The sequence below is a fragment of the Mytilus californianus genome, unplaced genomic scaffold, assembly GCF_021869535.1.
Source record: "Mytilus californianus isolate M0D057914Y unplaced genomic scaffold, xbMytCali1.0.p SCAF_10, whole genome shotgun sequence".
Classification (NCBI taxonomy): Eukaryota; Metazoa; Mollusca; class Bivalvia; order Mytilida; family Mytilidae; genus Mytilus; species Mytilus californianus.
The window spans coordinates 62,566,515-62,573,604 of NW_026262582.1; the positions used below are offsets into that span (position 1 = coordinate 62,566,515).

Genomic DNA, 7,090 nt, shown 5'->3' on the forward strand with positions numbered 1-7,090 from the left:
TTGTCCCATGGGACAAAAAAAATCCCATGGGACTATAATTATCCCATGGGATTTTTAATATCCCATGGGACAAAATAAAATCCAATTAATCCTATGGGATTCAAATTATAAATATACAGTAATGTGTATGTTACAATGACTTCTGTTTGGTAGTAAATTGTTTTAAGATGAATCTTTTTAGTTGAATATCTTTTTTTTCCTTGGAAATGTTAATGCAATTATATTGTTCTATAACTGTTCAAAACTAAACTTTTAAACAACAAAGCAGATAATGTAAGTATCAATATATGTTTATTTATGAATTCTAGAATACTTTTTTGAAACACAATTTTTTCCCATTTGGAATCAATGAAAACTCTATTATTAGGCTTAACATACTAGTAGCTTTTTACATAAATCTAATTTTTTTTCAGGATATCCCTCCATCCAAAAAATTAATAGTTTCTTATCATCCAGCATTGTGTGATCGTAATGTATAGTCCACTTTTTGGCCATTCAGCACAGAACATTGTCATTATTGTGGTTTTAATATCTTTTGATATTTAATAGAACTTCGATTCATTGACTGAGTGATGAAAATAATAACTGATCTGACTTTTGTCTTTGAATTTATTCTGGTCTTGTTTCTGTTTTTTCTCCTTTTATTCTAATTGATGAATTTCAATCCTTCTGAAAAAGAACCAATAAAATCCGAAGTTATGCATTATAAAAAATTGTTTGCATGCATGTAGCAATAACATATGATTTTCAATAAAAATAGCTATGCGGTATGGATTTAACTGATTGTTGAAGGTTGTCCAGTGTCATCAGTTGCTAACCTACTACATCCTTTGGTCTCTGATGGAGAATTGTCAAATTAGCAATATACCACATCTTCCTATTCTAATATTATATAACAATCAATTTATGTATTCTTCTTTATAACATTTGGGTATTTTCCCCAGTTATATATATATATATATATATAGATCAATGTTAAAACTTAAGGCAATTACAATAACATTCCATTTTTCACAAGAATTTGCAATATATTATACAAAACGCCAACAATAGAAACAGCACTTCTTTAAGCTTCTGAAGTTCTGAAAGAGTTCCACTTGTGTTTTATTTCAATGAGAAAATACCTTGAACTCTTTTGACATGTTGGAAATTATAACATTGATACAAAATTTTTTTTTTTTTTTATTTTTGTGTTGTTCGGTTGCTGTCTCATTTTTATATATGGTTATACATATATCCTAAATTTTCATTTTGTTAATACTTAATTATTAATAGTAAAAATGGGATATTTTTTATTTTGATAATCTCAAAACATTATTATTCTATCAAATAACTTATTTCCAAGTTCACAAAACACCAATGTGTCATGCAGATATTAATTTTAAGACATTAATAAACAACATCAACAAGCAGTTGACAGGATGTCATGCAAAAATCTCACTAATATTAAACTTTCACAAAAACTCCATACTCAGCGAGTACTATTAAAGTTCTTAGTACAGGACAAATTCCTAGTACAGGACACCATGCCTGGCAAACACTAGCATGTGTCAATGTCTAGTCAATCATGTAATCAGGCTCAAAATCATAGTTTGGCACTGAATTTAAAAGTTCACCACATAATGAACATGTGTATGAAATTCAACTTCATGGTAAGCTATGTACTGTAAATTCAGAAATTATTGCGATGTTTTTATTATTGCGAAAAATGCGACAGAGTTATAATCGCAATAATTTAAACTCGCATTTTGAAATATCTTATATGAATAAAACAGGATTGTTCTCAATATCGCAAAAAATAGAATCGCATTTTAGTCTAAAATGACAAAATCGCAATAATAAATGCACGCAATAATTTCTGAATTTACAGTACCTTAACCTAAAACTTTAACCTAAGAATGTACTATAATTTCACATTATGACATTTCTATGTTCAGTGATCCATAAAATCAGGGTAAAAACAGTAAATGTGGTGTATAATGTATAAACAAGAGTGCACACGCTGAAATGTTGCGCCTTCTTTACTAATCATTGATATCATGTTGATAGTCCTAAATATAAGCTTTACTACAACTATCACATAAACTCAACACAATCAAAGAAAATGAATTCAAGGTCATATAAACCCAACAAGAAATACATGTACACCTTATAATCATTCAATATACTAAATACAGTTGACCTATTGCTTATAGTTTCTAAGAAGCAGACTTAACCAAGAAAACTAAACATTGACCAACGAACCATGGAAATGAGGTGAAAATCTGATGAACCATGCCAGGCAGACATGTACAGCTTACAATCCTTCCATACAACACATATAGTTGACCTATTGCTTATAGATTAAGAAAAACAGACCAAAACACAAAAACTTAACACTGAGCAATGAACCGTGAAAATATCAAATAAAACCTGCGAGACTGACATGTACATCATAAAATGTTTCCATACACAAAATATAGTTGACCTATTGCATTTAGTATTAGAAAAAAAGACCAAAACTCAAAAAATTAACTTTGACTACTGAACCATTAAAATGAGGTCAAGGTCAGATGACACCTGCCAGCTAGACATGTACACTTTACAATCATTCCATACACCAAATATAGTAGACCTATTGCATACAGTATAAGAAAAACAGACCAAAACACAAAAACTTAACTATAACCACTGAACCATGAAAATGAGGTCAAGGCCAGATGACACCTGCCAGTTGGTCATGTACACCTTACAGTCCTTCCATACACCAAATATACTAGACCTATTGCTTATAGTATCTGAGATATGGACTTGACCACTTAACCTTAAATATAAAAAAGAAGATGTGGTATGATTGCCAATGAGACAACTCTCCACAAGAGACCAAATGACACAGAAATTAACAACTATAGGTCACTGTACGGCCTTCAACAATGAGCAAAGCCCATACCACACAGTCAGCTATAAAAGGCCCGGAAATGACAATGTAAAACAATTCAAACGAGAAAACTAACGGCCTAATTTATGTACACAAAATTAACGAAAAACAAATATGTAACACATAAACAAATGACAACCACTGAATTACAGGCTCCTGACTTGGGACAGGCACATACATACAGAATGTGGCAGGGTTAAACATGTTAGCGAGATCCCAACCCTCCCCTAACCTGGGACAGTGGTGTAACAGTACAACATAAGAACGAACTATAATAAAATGCTTTGCTGAGCTCAGCCTGATACGACTGCAGAGGTCGATCCCTGAACAGTTGGGGCAAGTTTGGACACAATATTCAAGCTTGATACTGTCTGAATTTGGATTGTGATCAAATTTTTGACATAATATAGGTTTCTGACACAAAATAAATGTGGTCAAAGATCTTAAAAATCTATTGCGCAATACTTGTAATTGAAGATTTCTTCTTGAAACTTTTCAAAAAATTTGAAATTTCAAAAATATTGAAGAAAAAAAAATTGGGAAAAAAATCCCCCCCCTTGGAGTAATTACCCCCAAACTCAATCCAAGCCTTTCCTTTGAGGTATGGAACCTTGTAGTACAATTTTAGAGAGATCCATACACTTAAACACAAGTTATTGTCTAGAAACTAGAAAAATGCTTGTTTTTGGCCCCTTTTTTGCCCCTAATTTCTGCATGTTTGGGGCAATTACCCCCAAACTCAATCCCAGCCTTCCCTTTGTGATATGGAACCTTATGGTACAATTTCAGTGAGATCCATACACTTACACACAAGTTATTGTCCGGAAACTACAAAAATGCTTGTTTTTGGCCCCTAATTCCTAAACTGTTGGTACCATAACCCCCAAAACTAATCTCAACTTTCCTTTTGTGGTATTGAACCTTCTTGTAAAATTTCATAGAGATCCATTCACTTAAACTAAAGTTATTGTCCGGAAACCAAATGTGTCTTCGGACGACGACGACAACAACATCATAGCATTATATGAACCCAAAAAAAATTCTAGCGGTCGTATAAAAATCAGTTGAAAGAGGCTTAACTCATCAGATAGATAAAAATACAAATACTACAAATACTAGTGGACGTGGCTGGGTACTTGTACATCCAAACAACAAAAAGACACTAAGTACAGATCTGAGAGTACTCGCAGTTACTGACAGCTAGTTCAAAGCAACTAACAACTAATAAAAAAATCATGCATCTAAGACTAAGTTCTTGTTCACTGATCCATGAAATGAGGTCTAATTCAAGTGAAAACTCTCTGACGAGCATGAAAACCTTGCAAGGTACGCACATACCAAATATAGTTATCCTATTACTCATAATAAGAGAGAAATTAACATTACAAAAAATCTTAACTTTTTTTCAAGTAGTCACTGAACCATGAAAATGAGGTCAAGGACAATGGACATGTGACAGACAGAATTCATATCATGAGGCATCTTTATACAAAGTATGAAGCATCCAGGTCTTCCACCTTCTAAAATATAAAGCTTTTAGGAAGTTAGCTAATGCCACCGCCGGATCACTATCCCTATGTTGAGCTTTCTGCGACAAAAGTCACAGGCTCGACAAAAATACATGAACATTTTAAAGTACTAAATTTTGAGTATATACATGTAAAACCACAAGTTACTAACTGAAGTTCATGGTGAACTGTAACAAAAAACTTTAAGTGAATACAATTTAAAGAAAGACAGATGAATGCACAAACACTATCAAAACAGAGCATAAAACTTACCGAACAAGATGTTTTACATTTATTCTTCAGAAGCAGGAAAATTGAAGTGTTTCTTTTCTTTCTCTGCCCTCCATGATATAAACTTCAAATTCATTCATGCAAAATATGAAAATCTGCAAAAGTAGGACCTTGTATCTCAGCTTATCCACATTTTGACGTTTGAACTGCATTGTTCTTTTCATCTTGCTGGCAACCTAAACATAAAAAAATTGATAAACACATAATTCTGGATAAACTTTGTGTATTTGTTTTTGTTGGTACAAACAATTTTTTCCAACTTTAAACGAAAACATCATCATTAAAAAGGACGTCATACTAACCTCCGAAATATTTAAACAAACCAAAATTAATACTTGATTAAGATCTTGTCATAAATGTATAGCATGGATACCTCTTATTTTTGAAGACCTGGCATATGTCTATTGCATACTTATATTCCTTTGTACAAGAGTATGCATATTAATATTAAAGATTGATTCTGAGGACTTTAAAATCAAAGAGGAAGTGCCATTATCCCCTGAATTCATTACACTATACAATGCCATAAGGCTACTGCAAGTTGTATGCCAATCTTTAACATGTTTAATTAGCATGATTAATTTAAGTTTCATAACTCCATGTGTACACTTTAAGAGTCTTACAATACTTTTTATTCTGATTTTCAGAACTTATTGTGAGGTTTTTATTAATGCGACTGAGAGCTGTATTGCATTCTTTTATCTAATACATATTTATGAGCAGAAGACTACCTCTGGGTGGGTGATTTTCTCGCAGCGTTGAAAACCTGTTAGTGGCCTTAGGCTGTTGTCTGCTCTTTGGTTGGGTTGTTGTCTCTTTGACATATTCCCCATTTCCATTTTCAATTTTATGTATGCAGATTTTTCTTAAATCACAATAATCAATCTCACATTTTTGTCCATTATTCAAAATTAGCAAAAATAAATGCACACAAAAATTAACATTGTTAAAGGTTTTTTTTTTTAAATTCAAAACAGTTGCCCAAAACCATTAAATTCCTTGTTTGATTTATTTTATATTATTCAAAGCCTTTTATAGCTAGCTAGATGGTATAGCTTTTGCTCATTATTGCATTTATATCGTTACCTATACCTAACTTGTGCATCATTTGGTCTCTGGTGGGGATAGGCCTACTGAAGAAGGTTCACTTGGAATTTGCAGGATAATGAGTATTTATCCAAAAATGTAGAAGAAAGATATTCATAACCAAAACCAAAATTATGCTGAAATTAAAGATGTAAATTGTCTGTAACATGTTGTTTCATTTTTATTAGTGAGGTACTGGTGACCTGATGAAATTTATAAACATGAACTTTTGACCAATAGGAGTTACTCTACTGGAGTTTGGATCTAGGTCCGTTCACCCTGATTCACATTCAACCTTAATTACTTGTTAGCCTGAATAAGTTAATATCTGTTTGCCCTGGGTCCATTCGCCCTGATTTTAAATTTTATTTTGTTATCTTGATGTATAATGTTTATTTTTGAATAGAGTATGGTAAAGTTTGTAGAAATTTTGCTCAATATTTATATTGTAATGCTACTAACAGATAATTAACATTATTTTCCTTTGATTTGTACTATAGAATACAGGTATAAAATTTTTGATATAAAACACCTGAAGACGATTTTACAGTGGCGGATCCAGAAATGTTCATAAGTGATTGCCTAAGAGGGGGCCGGATCCTGTCATGCTTCAGTGATTCCCTATATAATCAACCAACTCCTGCCCCCCCCCCCCCCCCCCTGGCCCACTAAATCCGCCTCTGTTTTAAAAAAACAACTGAAAACCATTATAAACTGCATGTATTTATCTTAATTGAAAACAATTTCTTGAGTTTTTCTCATTTAGCCGATCCAGAACTTTTCATAAGGGAGGGCCGGCTCCAGTCATGCTTTAGTAATTTCCTAAATAATCAACCAAATTTTTCCAAAGAAAGGGGTGGCCCAGGCCCCTAACCTCCCCCCTGGATCAGCCTATCATATATGATTATATATCTCTCTGATATGCCATTTCAAATCAAATGTGTATTAAATAAAACTTTACACTAGAAAAGTAAGGGATAGTTACTCATTTGGGAAACTTTCAAATTCACAGCATGCCGGTGCCCGTGTTCAAAGTGGTGTGTTTTCATCACCCTCGTTGTATTGCGGAATAACGATTTAGGCAAATTGAGAAAAACACCATGTCTGTGGTTGATAATAGCAGAGACATATCTGATAATAGTGTGTGTGCATTAATTTTCTATACCTTCTTATTTAATATTTTTCCAATTTTGAGTACTGACGGCAAGTGTTGTAACGTATAGTGTACCAATGTCTTGGACCAATGTGCTATTTACAAGTGCGATCGAGGAATGCAGGGGAAAGAAAC

At 32.8% G+C, this 7,090-nt stretch overlaps 1 long non-coding RNA gene across 1 annotated transcript; it reads right to left on the reverse strand.

Annotated features, from left to right (window-relative positions):
- Positions 1-274: 274 nt before the first annotated feature.
- LOC127718365 (uncharacterized) lies at positions 275-5,314 on the reverse strand. The gene is made up of 2 exons (XR_007989782.1): positions 4,699-5,314; positions 275-669 (listed from the first exon to the last, which is right to left on the reverse strand). It is a non-coding gene; the product is annotated as an uncharacterized LOC127718365 (long non-coding RNA).
- Between the last annotated feature and the right edge of the window lie 1,776 nt (positions 5,315-7,090).